Here is a 16,805-nt window from a genome sequence, read left to right as displayed (position 1 = left end):
AGTGGCAATATGGAGGAAAAATAAGAAATTAACAACTGGGAAACAGGAGAAAAAGAGAAGGGATAAAAGAAAGAGAGTACGAAAAGGAGGAGAAAAGAAATGGCTTAAAAGTTAGAGGATATTTTAATACACAGAGGGAAGGAGAGGGAAGGAATGGCGAGTGTTGGCACCACGAGGATGTATATTACTTGCTTACACATCAAAGTTCCCATAAATCAAGATACAACTGGATTCAAGGACGCACCCAGTGAAGCAAATACCTAAAACCAAACGAGCGTCATATAGCAACAGTTATCAGCAGCAGGTTGCGGGACGGCCCTCGTGCAGCCACTTGCCACCACCGCTCGTTGATATTCAAATGTCCTGTAACTTCTACACCACGGCGTTAAAAGCATTTGGCCACAGAATATTTGCGACTTAGAATGGCTTGATCTTTCATTTCTGACAATACATAACTTTCTTCCCGCGACACTCTGTATAAGTGACACATCTTTTGTACTTACTGGTAATAAAAAGGTTGTAATTACAGTGAGACGCTCAGCACAGGACCCAACAACTGTCACTCACTTGGGAATGAAGATCAGAAAAAGAATAGTATTAATCTGACTATTGATGAGAGAGAGGACATCAACATGCATCTAACACTGCCTGAATGATAATGATGATGTGGAGGAGGAGGAGGAGGAGGAGGAGGAGGAGGAGGACCTAACCTAAATTACCTAAACATAACGTAAAGTAACCTAACCTAACATTACCTAATCTAATCCAAGCTAACCTCATTAAACCTAACCAAACCTAACTAAACCAAACTAAACCCAACCTAACAAGCCTTATTCAAACCTAACCCAAACCTTAACCACCACTTTACTCCCTCCCTACTTCCTTCCTCCCTTCCTTTCCTTCCTCCCTTGCTTGCTTCCCATAATCCTTTCTTCCCTCGTTCACTCTTACCCCCTCGTAACCCACACCGCTGGAGATTAACACGCAAACTCCACACAAGCTCCCTACAACCGCACTGCCTCAAAGCTTACAACACAGGCAAGGCAGCAGTTTTTGCAAGGCTGACTGGAGGCTCTAGTTGCAAGCTGGGGGCGAACAAAGTATAGTTTAGCAGGACTCAGCCTAACAAGGTAAAACAAGCACTACTAAAAAGGATGCACAAATTTTCACTAGCGAACGAAAGTCAAGGGATGAGGTAACTTAGAAAAGGAAGAGACAGAAAGGAGGAAGAAAGGAAGGGATAGTAAAGGAAAGGTGAATATGAAGGAAAGAAGTGAAGAAAGGTTAAATGGGAGAGAAGAGAGAGAGAGATTCGAGAGAAATTGAAGAGGTGAGGAAGGAAGAGATGGCGAAGAGGAGAAATAGCGGAGGAAGTAAGGAAATGAGAAAGATGACGGAAAGAAGAAAAGACAGACGGAGGGTAAAGGGAATAAGTGAAGAAGCGAGAATCAAAAGGAAGAAAGAAGAAAGAGAAATGAAATATATAATAAATGAAGAAAATAAAACAGGAAGCAGCGAAGAAGGAAAAGAACCACAGAAAAAAATAAACGAAAGAGAGAAAGGAAAAGAGAGAAGTGAAAGAGACAACTAAGAAAAGACGAAATACAGAAGAAAACGAAAACGAGGAAGTAGGAGAGAAAGAGATAAACTATGGAGAAAAAATTTATAAGAGGAAAGAATAGAGAGGGACAGAGAGAAAGAGGAAAGAAGAACATCAAGTTAACCAAAACAGAAAGGAAACATCTTATACAGAAAATCATCTTCATTATAACGTAAAAAATCTGTCTAAAAGAAAAAAAAAAAAAAAACGAAAAGGAAAGAGATGGGAAGGGAAGGAAGGGAACCCAGAAAGGGCGCGTTAAGGGTTGAGGAAGGGGAAGGGGTGGGAGTGTGGTGACGGGAGGGGAGGGGTGGGGGTAACAAGTTAAAGGAAGGGAAAGGAAAGAGGTTAAGAGAAGAGAGGAAGGAAGGAAGGAAGGAAGGAAGGAGGAAAGAAGATAGGGAGGCAGGGAGGGAGGGAGGTCCGAATAGCGATCTTTAGGACATAAGAGAACCAGATGAGAAAGGAGAATTAGGTCGTCAAGGAGAGGAGGAGGAGGAGGAGGAGGAGGAGGAGGAGGAGGAGGAGGAGAGGGAAAATGAAGTAGGCGAAGATTATGAGGAAAAATATGAGGTGGAAGAACGAGAACGAATACGACAAGGAGGAGGAGGAGGAGGAGGAGGAGGAGGAGGAGGAGGAGGAGGAGGAGGAGGAGGAGGAGGACACAACTACAACAATAAAGATGAAACGACGACTTGTGGGAAAAATTAAAAGAAGAAAAAGAAAGAAAAAAACATAGGCAAGTAATAAAGCAAGACAGAACGAACTATTCTGACTGACTGACTGACCTGATTGAAAATATCTGACACACTGACCTGCTGCCTTACAGACTCACCTGAAAAATCACACACGGGAAACTGCCGCTATTAATATTGTGCTTTTTTTTTTTTTTTCTACCAATAAGCTCAAAACATTACTCTCACTAACACTGAAAGAAAAAAAATACATATATATAAAAGAAAAAAACTAAAATATTTTCACAACACTGCGCGACTGACTGATCGACACACACACACACACACACACATTAATTGAGTGTACATAAGTATAAAACAAAAAAATAAATAAAAAGTAGATTCAATCATGAAACACAGACTCTCTCTCTCTCTCTCTCTCTCTCTCTCTCTCTCTCTCTCTCTCTCTCTCTCTCTCTCTCTCTCTCTCTCTCTCAACGCGACCTCCTTTACGCCTAGTCAAATATAGGCACAAATCACTCAAACATGATTTAAACAAGAGGTCAACAAGGAATTATTTGCTCCAATTCTGTGATTAATTAGACACAGGGAAGGAGGGAGGGAGGGGGAGAGAGGAATGAGGAGAAGGACAAGGAGAACAAATGGGGGAGGAGGAAGAGAGAGGAGGAGGGAGAACGGAGGTGGGGGGAGGAAGGAAGGACTGGTCAAGGGATTGTGGCGGAGGGGGGGGGGGAAGAGGGTATTTTTGGAGTGTGGGGTCGTTTTTTAGGGGGGGTGATGGTTAAGGGATGGAGAGGGGAGGGGTGAGAGGAAGGAGGGACATGCAAGAGAAGATAAGTGGAAGAGAGGAAGGAAAAGAAAGGGGAAGGAAGGAAAGGGAAGGAAGAAGGAAGTAATGAAAGGGTTAAAAGTGACGAAAGGGTTAAAAGGGCCGAAGGAGGACTGGAAAGGAAAGAAAAGGGAGGAAATGAGGATGGAGGAGGAAAAGGGAAAGGAAAGGAATGGGGAGAAAAATGAGAATGGAGAAAGAGAGTGGGAAGGATAGGAGAAGGGGAGGAAAAGAGGAGGAAAGGGGAAGAGGAGGAAGAAGATGGAGGAAGAGTTAGCAAAAATATGGAAACTATTTCATCTTTTATCACATCACAGTCTCTCTCTCTCTCTCTCTCTCTCTCTCTCTCTCTCTCTCTCTCTCTGGGATTCTGGGATGAACATGTCCTTAAATATTAGGGAAGGAGAGGAAAGGAAGAGGAAGAGGAAGAAGAAGAGGAGGAGGAGGAGGAGGAGGAGGAGGAGGAGGAGGAGGAGGAGGAGGAGAAGGAAGTGGAGAGGGGATGTGAGGAAACAATAGCAGGAAAAAGGAGGAGGGGAGGAGAGGGCTATGAAGAGGGGAAGAGATCCGAGTGGAGGGTGAGGGAAAACTAAAGAGGAGGAAAGGGAGGAGTTTAAGGCAAATGGAAAGGGAGAATTAGTATACGGGTGGAGAGAGAGAGAGAGAGAGAGAGAGAGAGAGAGAGAGAGAGAGAGAGAGAGAGAGAGAGAGAGAGAGAGAAGGCAATTTCAAACACTATAAAAAGTACGCAACGACCCAGTTTCTCTCTCTCTCTCTCTCTCTCTCTCTCTCTCTCTCTCTCTCTCTCTCTCTCTCTCTCTCTCTCTCTCTCTCTCTCTTTCCTAGACTGTATTAACAAGCTCATTAAGCAGTACTCGTCGCCAGGGGAGATAGAGCGAGAAGAGCAGAGGACGAGACGGGGAGTAGCGGGAAGAGACAGAACGGGGAGAGACAGAACGGGGAGAGACGAAAAGGAGACGGAAAGAGACAGAATAGGACTGGGCGGGGAGACAAGACGGGAAGAAAGTTTAGGAGATACTCGTAGATGGGAAGGGAAGGGGATAGAAGAGAAGAGAAGAGAAAAGAAGAGAAGGGAAGGGAAGGAAAGGGAAGGGAAGGGAAGGGAAGGGAAGGGAAAGGAAGGGAAGGGAAGAGAAGATAAGAGAAGAGAAGAAAAGAGAAGGGAAGGGAAGGGAAGGGAAGGGAAGGGAAGGGAAGGGAAGGGAAGGGAAGAGAAGAGAAGAGAAGAGAAGAAATGAGAAGGGAAGGGAAGGGAAGGGAAGGGAAGGGAAGGGAAGGGAAGGGAAGGGAAGGGAAGGGAAGGGAAGGGGTAATAAAAGGAGGTTGCCTGATTACTTTTCCGCTTCTCCATTCGTCAACTCAAGGGCCTTTTTATCTCTCTCTCTCTCTCTCTCTCTCTCTCTCTCTCTCTCTCTCTCTCTCTCTCTCTCTCTCTCATTTACTTTCATTTTTCATTTTATATTTTTCTTCTAACTTTTTTTCTATGATTTTTTTTCCTTCTTGATTCTTTTTCCTCAATTTCCCGCGCCTTACTTTTCTCACGATGTCGAGTTTTCTTTTTATATTCCTTCTGTCATCCATTTATTTTATAATAGATGTTTTCTAAAGCAACATTTTCCTCTCAGATTTACTTCACCTGCTGTTCTTTCTCTTTTTATTTGTCTTATTCATTTATTTATTTTTTTACCTTTCTTTTTTTCCTATTTTTTAGCAGAGTATCCCTTTGATTTTTTTTATTTTATTTTTTTTTGAGTGTTCTGTTTTATTTTTTGTTTGCTATTGAGTTTGCTAAGTATATCGTTCCCTTTTCATCTATTTTCTCTTTTTTTGTGTTTGTTTTCCCTTTTCTCTCTCTTTTTTTATTTTACCTGTCTTTTTTTTTTTACATTTTGATTAACTTACTCTTCTTTTTTTTTTTTGCTCAAGTATATTTTTTCTAGCTTATAATTAAACCTAAACCATTTTTCTTCTCTCCTCCCAAACGGAAATGAGGAAAAAGGAAAACAATAAACAGAAAATAAAGGAAAATAACCATTCGTGAAAACAAATTAAACTATGTGAAGAGATACTTTTTTTTTTAGCATATAATGGATTCTTGTTTTTCCAGTCAGCTTTTCTTTTTTTTTTTTATTATTGGTTTTCCTTCTCTTGTCATATATAAAATAATACGTCCAAGAGTTAAATGTGACAATTACTTTTATCTATTACTGTTATTCAATCATTTTTGTGGCCTATCTAGCAATTATGAAAAAGAATTACAGAGAAAACTGTCACGGGGGATAAAAAAATGAATAAATAAAATAAATATATATGAATGCATTAATGAATAGATAAGTATGCAAATAAACAAATTAATGAATAAAGGTTTTGCGTTGGTTCCATTTCACTTACGCATATCATTTTCATTTCAGACTTTTTCTTTTCCTTTTTTTTTCGCCTACCCGGTATCTTTCATAACTATTTTTTCTTTTTTATTATTATTATTTTTAGACGCAAAATTTTTCGTTTTTCTTCGTTTTTTTTTCTTTTTTTCAGTTTCTACGTTCATTTTTCACATCAATATTTGTTTTGTTCTGTTTTTTTTCACGTTAGTCACCAAATTTTTTTTTCACTTTCTTTTTTTTAGTTTCTATTTCTATATTCTGTTTTATTTTGTTTTTCATATAAATCCCCATACTTTATATATTGGTTTCACAGGCTTCTTTTTCATTCATTTTGTATTATTTTATTCTATCCATTTATTTATTTATTTATTTGTTTATATATTTCTTCTTTTTCTTTTTAATTATACTTTAATCTTTCTCTGATGCAAATGTTTCCATGCACCTTTTTTTATTTTTTTTTATTTAATAGAAATCAGATTCATTCATTTTCAATTCATACCTTCATTTTTCTCATCAGTACCTACATTTTTTTTATCCACTGAATAGACATTACTATTTTTTTCCAATCAATTCTTTATTTTTTTCCAAATCAATACTTCTACACCTTTTTTTTCAATTTTACAGAAACCGGATAGACTTTTTTATTCGTATTTTTTTTAAATCAATACCAACACTTTTTTATTCAATTTATAGACACCGGACACTCTCTCTCTCTCTCTCTCTCTCTCTCTCTCTCTCTCTCTCTCTCTCTCTCTCTCTCTCTCTCTCTTCCTTCACACTTTTATTTTTTTTCATATCAATATTTCCCTCCATGCACCGAAATTATATATATAAAAAAAAATGCTTTCACGAGCGAGTCATTAAAAAAACGCAGTAACTATGTTTACAATTTAATTTGGCTGCTTTTTTTGACGAGCTCCTGACAGTTTTAGTCATTATTATCACGATTCCCTTCCATCAATAATTCCCTCACTGCAGCTTTCCCTCTGGTGGCTGTGGCGATGTGGAGGACGAAGAGGAGGAGGAGGAGGAGGAGGAGGAGAAAGAAAAAAGAAAAAGAAAAAGATGATGATGATGATGATGATGATGATGATGATGATGATAATAATGATGGTGATGACAAAGAAGAAGAAGAAAAGAAGAGGAGAAAGAGGAGGAAAGGAGTAGGAGAGAATAAATAAATGCAAAGAAAGGAAAGGAGGAAAAAGAGAAAAGAATAACATAAAGCATAAAGGAAAAAATAAGAAAATAGGAGAAAGAAACGAAGAAAGGAACAAAGAAAGGAAGAGAGGAAGGAACGAAGGAAGGAAGGAAGGAAGAGACAAAGAAAAGAAAGACAATTAAGACTGAAAAAGAAAAAAAAAAGGAAAGAAACAGAAAAACGAGATAAAACGAACAAAGATTGAAAGAAAAAAACAGAAAACTGAGAAAGGAATGAAAGACAGAAAAATCGGACTTTAGAGAAGAGATGAAAACAGAAAGAAAGGGCAAGGATAGTGAAGGAAAAGACGGACGGGCAGACATGTATAGAGGAAACAGAAAGGATAGAAAAGGAAAGAAAGAAGAGGAAAAAAATAAAAGAGTACAGAGAAAAAAGATAAATATGAAAAGAGACAAGAGAAAAAACATAGATAAGAAAAGAAGAAAACAAGGGACCAAAAAAAAAAAAAGAGACAGAATAGAGAAAGAGAAGACAAGTAGGTAAACAGACGAAAGAACAAGAAAAAGAAAAAAACATAGAAAACAGCAGAAGGAAAAAGGAAAGAATGACAGAGCGAGAGTAGAGACACAGAGGATACAAAGTAGGAAGGAAATAGACGTGAAAGAACAGACATAGCAGAGACAGAGAGAGAGACAGAGACAAAGGTACTGAAAGGTAAGAGATAGGTAGGAAAGGAGGGGAAAAAGGTGACAACGAAGGGGAGACCAAGAATTAAAAGGGTGAGAGTCAAAGTAGGAATGTCAAGAAGGGAAAGGAGAGGAGGAGGTAACGAAATTGCTGAGAGAGAGAGAGAGAGAGAGAGAGAGAGAGAGAGAGAGAGAGAGAGAGAGAGAGAGAGAGAGAGAGAGAGAGAGAGAGAGAGAGAGAGAGAGAGAGAGACAAAAATAGATACTGAGTACAAATCACGATACGAGAGAGAGAGAGAGAGAGAGAGAGAGAGAGAGAGAGAGAGAGAGAGAGAGAGAGAGAGAGAGAGAGAGAGAGAGAGAGAAGGGTAATCAAGGCAGTATTTGTCGTTGAGGGGGACGAGGATGCTAAAGCTGGGGTCACAAAGAGGAGGAGGAGGAGAAGGAGGAGGAGGAGGAGGAGGAGGAGAAGGAGGAGGAGGGGGGAGAGGGGGTATTTATGTAACATTCGGGAAAGCGAAAGGAGGAGGAGGAGGAGGAGAAGGAGGAGATATATGAAAGAAAGCGAGAGAGAGAGAGAGAGAGAGAGAGAGAGAGAGAGAGAGAGAGAGAGAAAGTCACTATAATTACCACCACAGTTAAGAACAACAGTACGAACAAGCCAACAACAACAACAACAACAACAAGTCACACTAATAACCAACAGGCAATACAAATTAAATACTCACAGCATTTAAAATCACGAGACTACAGCTGTCCGCCCCTTTACACCCCATCCCACCCAACCCACCCCTTCCATCATCCCTCTCACCCCATCCGCTCCCCCCACTCGCCCAGTACACCAATTTAATCCGTACAATCGCATTACAGGGTCAAACATCTGCGTACCATCGATAATTTAAATGATAGGGAGGATGATGAGGAGGAGGGAGGATACTGTGTGCCCCGTCAATAAATCTACATTAGTCTCCCATTTAAAGAGGCACAAAGAGAACGGGGGATGGAAGACACCAGTAGGGCGGTGTTGGTGTTACGTAAGCGTCTTGCAAAATTAGGTGTTGATCTTTTAAAGGGGTTGGTTTTTAAAGTTTGTGATTATAGATGGAGTATTTTTTAGGGTTTTTGCTCTTACGTACATACATAGTCTCTACCTGATTTCCGATACAAATCTGGATGTTGCGTTTATGTGCGCAACGACCTAATCTGCTCTCGTGCCCACGCACTTGAATCTTCATGCCACCTATTAAAATTCTTCGCAATGATGTTTTCCATGCCCTCGCTGGCCTTAACCCTCGGAAGGCTTATGGACCTGATGGGGTCCTTCCAGTTGTTCTCCGAAACTGTGCCTCCGTGCTTGCACCTTGCCTAGTCAAACCCTTTCATCTCTGTCTGTCAACATCTACCTTTCCTTCTTGCTGGAAGTTTGCCTACATTCAGCCTGTTCCTAAAAAAGATGACCGTTCTAATACCTCAAACTACCGTCCTATTGCTTTAATTTCTTGTTTATCCAAACTTTTTGAATCTCTCTTCAACAGGAAGATTTTTAAACATCTATCACTTCACAACCTTCTATCCAGTATGGGTTCCGTCAAGGCCGCTCTACTGGTGATCTTCTGGCTTTCCTTACTGAGTCTTGCTCATCCTCTTTTAGAGATTTTGGTGAAACTTTTGCTGTTGCCTTGGATATATCAAAAGCTTTTCATAGTCTGGCACAAAGCTTTGATTTCCAAACTACCCTCCTATAGCTTCTATCCTTCTCTCTGTAACTTCATCTCAAGTTTCCATTCTGACCGTTCTATTGCTGCTGTAGTAGATGGTCACTGTTCTCCTCCTAAATTTATTAACAGTGGTGTTCCTCAGGGTTCTGTCCTGTCCTGACAACTACAAACACCAACACAAGCAAAGAAAGCAAAATAATAACAATAATAATAACAATAATAACAACAATAACAACAACAGCAACAACAATAATGATAATAATAATAATAATAATAATAATAATAATAATAATAATAATAATAATAATAATAATAATAATAATGGAAAGAAAAAGGATTAAGAGAGAGAGAATGTGTGTATGTATGTATGTTTTGTCAGAGAGAAATCATATGTGTGTGTGTGTGTGTGTGTGTGTGTGTGTGTGTGTGTGTGTGTGTGTGTGTGTGTGACATTCAGCTACAGCGATGTGGTGGTCAGCCAGCCAGCCACTCCCCTACGGCAAGAGATCAGAGGTCACGGTGACCCATCCTTGCGTATGACCGCGACCCCTCACACACCACACAGGCCATACCCCCTCAGGTCACACCCCATGCCTGCTTGCTGCCGGGTCAACAAGGGTCACACACTTAAGAGGCTCATCAAACCCAGAGCTTGAACCCGGGGAGGCCTGGGTTGGAGTCCCAGGCGCAGAGAGGCTCACGGGATGTGACCTGAGGAGTTGTGAGCTGAGGGTGTGTGACCTGTGTGGTGTGTGAGGGGTTGCAGTCCTACACAAAGATGGGTCACTGTGACCTCTGACCTTTTTCTGTAAGCGAACCACACCACTAGCTGACATATGCACACACCATGGAGGAGAAAAATGGAGAGAAGTTAAATAAATAAATAATAAAATAAATAAATAAATAAATAAGAGAGAGACAGATAGATAGATAGATAGAGAGAGAGAGAGAGAGAGAGAGAGAGAGAGAGAGAGAGAGAGAGAGAGAGAGAGAGAGAGAGAGAGAGAGAGAGAGAGAGAGAGAGAGAGAGGCTGGTAGACAGACAGACAGACACAGACAGACAGGCAGGCAGACAGACAGACAGACAGACAGACAGACAGATAGACAGACAGATGGACGGATAAGGCCCCTGTACAGAGTTAACAGCTGTGTGTGGAGTGACAAAAGCTGGAGGAGACAACTCAGAACGCCTAACGTCACACAAGACATGAGATGTGAAGTTTGCAGTTTAGATTATAAGTAAAGCAAGAGATGAGATGTGAAGTTTGCAGTTTAGATTATAAGTAAAAGGACAGACCGAGGATGTTCAGTGTGGAAGAGAGGGACAGTTGAGTGTCATTGAAGAAGAGGGGATAGTTGTCTGGAAATCTGTGTGGAGATGGTGAATGGAGGAATTGAGTTTTTGAGGCAATGAACAATTCTAAGTTTGCTCTGCCCCAATTAGAAACTTTAGAGAGACCAGAAGTGAAGTAGTAATGAGAACAAATGAAGATGTAAACAAGGCACCAAACAGTTTTACCTTGAGTCCTCTTCTGCCTCACCACGGTCCTGGAGACATCAAGGAACGTCAGCTGGCCAGTCAGGGGCAGCTGCAGGGACACGGCGTCCTTTCCCCAATCCTTCCATACCTGACAGGGGGGCGGAGGAGGCGCTGGGGGGAGAGGTGAGAGGTGAATTAATAAGGTAGACAAGTAAACAGTAGTGATATACAGCTGGTTCTCTGTTCACACGCTATGCAGGTCAACAAATCAAGCAAACTGTGTGAATTATTGCAAACAACACAGGTAAAATAGTAGTAATAATGCAAACGTCGCAGGTAAGCAGTGCAAACAATAAACAACACATGCCTAACACTCCAAAATAACTTTCCATATACTTATATTCAACAGGAGGAGGAGGAGGAGGAGGAGGAGGAAGGGAAGAGAACATAACATAGGGAAATCAAGACACAGATGCGACACACACACACACACACACACACACATATACCACCACCACCAACAACAACAACAACATCACCATGACCTTCAACACCCCCCATCACCCTACCACCCCCACAAGCCCCCATTCCTGGCAGAACCTTACCTATTCACACGCACATACATACATACACACAATATACGAGCAGGAAAAAAAGAAAGAAGAGATGGGGAGGAGACAGGAAGGCGCAGGAGTGGGGCGGAGGGGGTTGAAGATGATCTAATACACACACACACACACACACACACACACACACACACACACACACACACACACACACACACACACACAACACATACATACATACATACACCGAACACTGACGGATAGAGACTGGAAAGAAGGGGCGGTCCTGGCCCCAGTATGATGACGTCATTGATGACGTCACACTCAAAAATACGTTAACGAATCCATTTCAAAATTGACCCCTCGCAAAAATGGAGCTAAGCCGGAATGCCTAATATATTCTGATTTGTCAAATAGTTTAACTAATATTGGGAATATAAAACCATTCCCAGCTTGACTAATAATAAAGATATTTTAAAAGAACCGATTAAAAAATTGTTGGAACATAAACACGATAAAAAAATATTGTAAAGTCCACAAATCTGATTTATCAGGAATGCAAACCTCTTTAAAAAATCAAAATTATTTTTACAAACAATCAAAAGCTACTTACAAGCTGAAATAAAGAAATAAAAAATTAATAAATGACAACTTTTCCACTTTTCACACGCCTATAAATCACTGTAAAACTCCACATATCTAACTCAACAGGATCATAACACACTTTAATAACCATAAACGATTTTTTGAGCCAATAAAATCTTGCCTAGCGGCTGAAATAAAAATTTTTCTAGGGCGACCTTAAAAAAATAACCGAAAAAAGCAACACTTATTTACACTGAAACGACCTCATATCAACACATTTCCCTTCACACACTTATGGAAAAAACTCAAAACATCACTAAATATTTTTACAAACCATAACAACTCACTTAAAAAGCCACAATATGTAAGTTTACGAAATAAAAATATTATTGGAATCGGCCCAGACTCTGGCAAAACATCATGGCGGCCGGGGGGCGGAGCCTCAGTTGAAAACAAAGATGGCCGCCTTCTCGCTTGTTACTTCAGGTAATTTTGGAGGCTATATATCTATTTCTTGGCTTAACTTTGGCTGTGCGAGTGTGTGTGTGTGTGTGTATGTGTGTGTGTGTGTGTGTGTGTGTGTGTGTGTGTGTGTGTGTGTGTGTGTGTGTGTGTGTACGTTATCCAAACATGTATCACCTTATCCCCTCGTCTTCCCACTCCCATCCCATATCTGCTCCTCCCAGCCTCCTCCCCACCTCTTCTTCCTCTTCCCTGCTTGTGTATTGCGTGTGTGTGTGTGTGTGTGTGTGTGTGTGTGTGTGTGTGTGTGTGACTAGGTAAGGTTCTGCCACGAATGGGTGCGTGTGGGGGTGCTGTGGTGGGACGGTGGGTCATGGAAGTGTTGTTGTTGTTGTTGTTATCGTTGCTGTTGTTGTTGTTGGTGGTGGTGGTGGTGTGTGTGTGTGTGTGTGTGTGTGTGTAAGAACAGTAACCTAAGGCAAAGTAGCACAATCCCTAGGCCTAGTATCATTAACGGACACAAGGTACGTCAGGTAATACACACACACTGTACTTACAAGGCTTGCCACACTGCAGACGCTGTGCAGACTGCGGTAATAAGCCGTGTCAACACAAACTGTGCCGCTCAATTGTCTTGCAAACGTAACATTAATACAAATCCACCAGTAACAGTATTGACACTCACTCCACCCGCTCACCTTCACAGCCAGGCCAAAACTGATCGTTCCTTGTGTTTCCCGACCCCGTGACGTGGCGTCTCCCCACTGGCCAAACACACACACACACACACACACGCAGAGCACGAGAGAGTAGCGTCACACACACGTCACAGGTACGTCATGGCTGGGGTGCGAGTACCAGTAGCCCTGCCTGCAGTAAACACACACACACACACACACACACCTGATGCCTCGACACCTCGTTCAGACCGTCACCTCGCCTCTTTCTTTAAAACAATGAAAAACTCCTCTCCTCTAACTGACTGTCTTCAGCCTCTCTCTCATCGCCGCAATGTTGCATCTTTAGCTGTCTTCTACCGCTATTTTCATGCTAACTGCTCTTCTGATCTTGCTAACTGCATGCCTCCCCTCCTCCCGCGGCCTCGCTGCACAAGACTTTCTTCTTTCTCTCATCCCTATTCTGTCCACCTCTCTAATACAAGTGTAATACGACGCTTATTAATGTATTGTACTGGAGGTGACTGAAACGAGCTGTGCTGTACGCGCTCTTTGTATTCAGAAGCGGTCAAACCTGTGAATTAACATATTAACACTAATACTGAGAATAACACAAAAGAGTATATCAATAGGTAAAACAGGTATTGTAGTATATCAATGCCGTGACACTTCACTTCGTCAATTCCGTAACATATATGAGTCAATACTCGTACAGTTACCTACACTTTAGCGGGTTCAGTCGGTTCTACAAATGAACACCACCAGCACAAACACAGCAAGTTGCCCTCTCGTCTGCGTGATTTGATGTACGTCATTATGTTACATTAAGTGTACTTATATCAACACACATCACTAAATCCTCACAATTACGCAAGTATCTAATTACTATAAGTAGTTACATTAATTATGTTAACACACATCATTAAATCCTCATGGTTACATAAGTATCTGTTACCTAATACTATGATGAATACATACACAGTGCGGGGAACAGGCGTCCCCTTGGTTGTATGCAAGGGATTACACTTGGGGATTTACCGAGATGAGAACTCGGGTGATTTACTGGGATTTACTCTCCGCGCCTCCCGAGACACGTCCTGACGTGTAGGCGTGACTGTCGTGAAGTGGCTTTGGAGACGTTGCTGGGCCCCTACAGCGACGCTGCTGGGCCCCTACAACATATGATGTTCATTATGCTGTAGGTATGTTATCAACACTCACGTCGCAACAACCGATCCTTCGGCGAGAGAAATAGCTGAGAGGGCAAGTTCAACGCGTCCCCTCGGCCCTACATTTCCCTCTCACTCTGTTGTGCCGGGCGCGTAGGCGCGCCATACACTGCTCATGCATAACAACCAATTGCTACAAATAATATAACGCTATCAAATAAAACATAAAATGTCATAATACAATGTACGTATGTACGTATCTCTAGCCGTCGTGTAAGTTGTACATATACGGCGGCTACAGCAAGAGTTAACCAATATTCTCAGTCATTCATCCCTTTCTCTGGTAAACTCTTTAACTCCCTGCCTGCTTCTGTATTTCCACCTTCCTATGACTTGAATTCTTTCAAGACGGGGGTTTCAAGACACTTATCCTTCAATATTTGACTACTGCTTTGGACCCTTTTCTGGGACTGGCATCTCAGTGGGATTTATTTTTATCGGATTTTTGTTGCCCTTTGCCAGTGCCCCTCCTACATAAAAAAAAAAAAAAACATTCATACACACATACATACATACAAACTGCCACGTCGACCCCTCCACCCTTTCATCAGGTAGGCCTTCCGCAACACACCTACAGGCTCCGTCTCTTGAGGCGAAGATACAGGTGTCGGGACGGCAGCACTTATTACAAGGGTCCGGGCTGGAACGAGGACTTACCAGGCTATTTCCCTACTGTCTGGCTGTTCACACATTCAGGGGGAAGGATGCAAACAAACACTGGAGTCCTTTGCTGCCTTATATTGAAGGAAACCCACACATGTACAAATTCAAGGTCACGGGGCAGGACGGGGCACAAGGGGTGGGCTGGACGTTACCACGGCAAACAGATTTACCCTTATATCACAGGTCACAGGCTAACACCAGTCACTGTCGCTTACCACAATCAGTGTCTCTCAGCTCACGTGTACACGGGAGTCACACACGCGGAGATAAGGCACAAAAGAGAAGCAGAAGGCAAAGCAAGGACGCCTGAGGCAGCTAGACGTCACAGCGTCCCCTCTCTCTCTCTCTTCTCTCTGTCTCTCTTTCTCTCTTTGCTCCAGTGCTCCCTGCACAACTCACCGGCGTCACCGCTCCTTGACATGGCCGCCCAGCCCGCTAGATTTAAACAGCGGAAAACAAACATTTCCTTGCCTTCATAACAATACAACACACCCGCATTGTCAATCATCACATACTGTTGTTGATTGGCACATCTGATCAACTGTTATTATGAGAGCCTTTCCTCTCCCTCTTTTTTTTTTTTTCTTCCTTTTCTACCCTTCATCTCCTTCCTTCTCCTCCTCTTTTCTTCTTCCTTCACCCTCGACTTCTCAGTATACTTCTTCTTCTCGTTTATATGCTTCTGCTTCTTTCACCATTTCCTTCTCTTCTTAGTCTTTTATTTTTTTCTTTCTTATATAATTTTCTGCATTCTCTCGTTTATGTTTCTTTCTTATCTTTTCGCTCTGCATCTCTGAGTCAGTGCGAGTGTGCCTGAGATCCTTAATGGGAGTGGGCTCTTCTTGTTCCTCATTTGTCCTTAGCCTTACTCTTTCTTCTCTTTTTCCTCTCAGTCTTCTTCCTCTTCCTTGTCTCCCTCCTCCTCCTCCTCTTGAGTGTGTGCCTCATAAGACAGTATTTCGACCTCCTAATTTTCCCCTCGTCTCATATTTCTCTCGTCCACTTACTTACACTCCCTCTCCCCCTCTGCAGACGACACACACACACACACACACACACACACACAAACACACTTACTTACACTCCCTCTCCCCCTCTGCAGACGACACACACACACACAAACACACACACACACACACACACACAACGCACATACAGAGAGAGAGAGAGAGAGAGAGAGAGAGAGAGAGAGAGAGAGAGAGAGAGAGAGAGAGAGAGAGAGAGAGAGAGAGAGAGAGAGAGAGAGAGAGAGAGAGAGAGAGATAGAGAGTCAAAGCTTTTAAAATGCAATGCAAAAAGTTAATGGAACTTTCAATATTTATCTGTTCAATTATTTACTTATCAATTTCGTTTGCTATACATGCTGTTCTATTTAACTTTATATCTACCCATCTGTCTATCTATGAAACATCTATCCTAGTCAGCTTTCATATACAAACAAACATACCAAACCTAAGCAAAACTTTCGACAGTAATAAGATGAATAAATAAAGTAAGTTATCTATTTACTTATATATTTATCATACATCCAAATCCACGTATAAACAAACATACCAAACCTAAGCAAAAGACACGATTGTAATAAGGTAAATAGATAAAATAACTACTTAGATAAGAGCACAATAACAATGAAGTTAATAAACAAGTATGATAACTTCTTAGATCAAACAGGAACAAAAGAAAAGATCTTACAAACACCTTCCCTTCTTCTCTCTCCCTCCTGAGCTTGACATCAACAGGTGGCCGGAGTCTACCCATCCGTCCGGGAGTCAAAGAAAACGAGAGTGGTTGCGACGATTCAAGGACATACAATGATAAACTGACTAGGGCGCCGGCGCTGGTTCGTCATGACTTAATACTTTGCAAATGAATAACTCTATTTACAGGCTAACTCCCGGAATTATGTCACTTTTACTCTTGCTATGTTCTTTTTTTCTTTTTAGGAGTAATTTTAGATAGTGATGATGATGATGAAGAAAAAGAAAAAGAAAGAAAACAATGATAGATGAAGAACAAGAACAAGAAGAAAGAGAACAAGAATAAGAACA

At 41.5% G+C, this 16,805-nt stretch overlaps 1 long non-coding RNA gene across 1 annotated transcript in view; it reads right to left on the bottom strand.

Moving 5' to 3' along the window:
* LOC135105449 (uncharacterized) overlaps positions 1 to 10,748 on the bottom strand; it is a 119,266-nt gene extending 108,518 nt beyond the window's left edge. Inside the window, exon 1 of the long non-coding RNA XR_010270850.1 lies at positions 10,615 to 10,748. This is a non-coding gene — a long non-coding RNA (uncharacterized LOC135105449). The remainder of the gene's footprint in view (positions 1 to 10,614) is intronic.
* Positions 10,749 to 16,805: the final 6,057 nt, after the last annotated feature.

The sequence above is a fragment of the Scylla paramamosain genome, chromosome 12 (genome assembly GCF_035594125.1).
Source record: "Scylla paramamosain isolate STU-SP2022 chromosome 12, ASM3559412v1, whole genome shotgun sequence".
In the NCBI taxonomy this organism is placed as follows: domain Eukaryota; kingdom Metazoa; phylum Arthropoda; class Malacostraca; order Decapoda; family Portunidae; genus Scylla; species Scylla paramamosain.
The sequence above is the reverse complement of the archived record's forward strand: the minus strand, read 5'-3'. Positions and strand labels throughout refer to the sequence as shown.